A 1,523-nucleotide genomic window follows, 5' to 3' on the forward strand; every position below is an offset into this window, starting at 1 on the left:
CGGCAGAGGACCCCGGAGCCGGCGGGCAGTAGTGGGGTCCCGACGGGGGCGGAGGGGGGCCGTCGCTGTTTGCCCATTAAATATGATCTCTCACTTCACAGGCCAGTCTTAGCGCGTTTTCCTCCCCCCCATACTGGGGCTCGAACCCAGGGCCTTCACGCGAGCTCCAGGCCAGCCAGGGTTCCGCTAAGTTGCTAAGTCACTAAGTGCAGGCTGGGTTTGGATGTGCGAACCTCCTGCCTCAGCCTCCCACAGTGCTACGATGACAGCTGCGACCCACGCCGGGCTTTCCCACACCATTCTGGGAAGAGAAGAAATGAGAAAGTGTGAGGAAGTCTCGGCGCTGAAGAAGCAGGACCGGGCCGAGAACTCGAAGTTGAAGGGCAGGAAAGAGCCGTGGCTGTGACCTGTGGCGCTGCGGAAGTGACCTGCACCCCCACCGGGGGGGAAGGAAGTGCATGCAGGGTCCCCAGGCGCGGCTGGGGGTGGTGCGGGCCCTGCCACTTCCGGGGGGCGCCTGGGATGCAGCTTCCAACTCAACTCGCGTTTACTGCGTTGCCTAAAGCTCAGCGAGCGAGCGCCGGAGAGGAGGCCAAGGCCACCTGCACAGCACTGAGCCACAGGCCCAGCCCTGAGAGGAAAACGTCCGGGAGGCGGGCCGTGGTGGCGCACACCTGTAATCCCAGCGCTCAGGAAGCTGAGCCAGATCTGTTAGTTCGCAGCCTAAACTACATAGAAGCTGTCTCAAAAGAAAAGTGCGTGTGTGTGTGTGTGTGTGTGTGTGTGTTCAGGAAAAGTGTAAAAATGCAAAAGGAGATGATGAATAAAATATCAATGGTTTTCTTATGGAGGTAGAGTTTAGTCTCAGAGCCTTCGCATTCAGCTGTATCCCCAGCCTTTTTAAAGTTACTTTGAGACAAGTCTGGCTAAGTCGCCAAATTGCCCTGGCTGTGCTCCAAATTGCAGTCCTCCTGCCTCAGCCTCTTGGAGTGCTGGGAGCCAAAATGAAATACCGAAATGTGAGTCAGGCCCGGCCTCGCGAGGCCCCACCCACCTGTTGCATCCTGTCCCTATTTCAAGAATGAAACATTAACTCCTAGGAGGCAGACGTGCCCCCCTGCGTGGTGGTCACACCAACACAATCCCAGCACCCCGCCAAGGACCACAAGTGCGAGCTGGAACGCAGCCTGGGAAACTTAGTGAGACTCCGCCTCAAAATTGAAGAAGACTGCGTTGGTGGTAGTGCGCACAGCTGTCTTTAAAATTTAAGAGAAGGGCTCAGGATGTAGCTCAGGGTAAAGGCCCTGGGTTTAAGCCCCAGTACGGCCAGAAAAAAAGGTGCAGATCTACCGCTCCTTCCAACGACAAAGCCCCATCCCTCCCAAATCAATTTCGATTTCCTGCCAGAGGCGCCTGCGCCGGGAAGCCCCCCTCGACCGCACCCCCAACATATGACCGCAGCCGGGGTCCGCCCCCAATTTTGCCTCTCCCCGCCTCCCGGGTTATAGAAAGTCCCCGCCCAG

The sequence above is a fragment of the Fukomys damarensis genome, unplaced genomic scaffold (assembly GCF_012274545.1).
Source record: "Fukomys damarensis isolate Sample0158 unplaced genomic scaffold, DMR_v1.0_HiC HiC_scaffold_13, whole genome shotgun sequence".
In the NCBI taxonomy this organism is placed as follows: domain Eukaryota; kingdom Metazoa; phylum Chordata; class Mammalia; order Rodentia; family Bathyergidae; genus Fukomys; species Fukomys damarensis.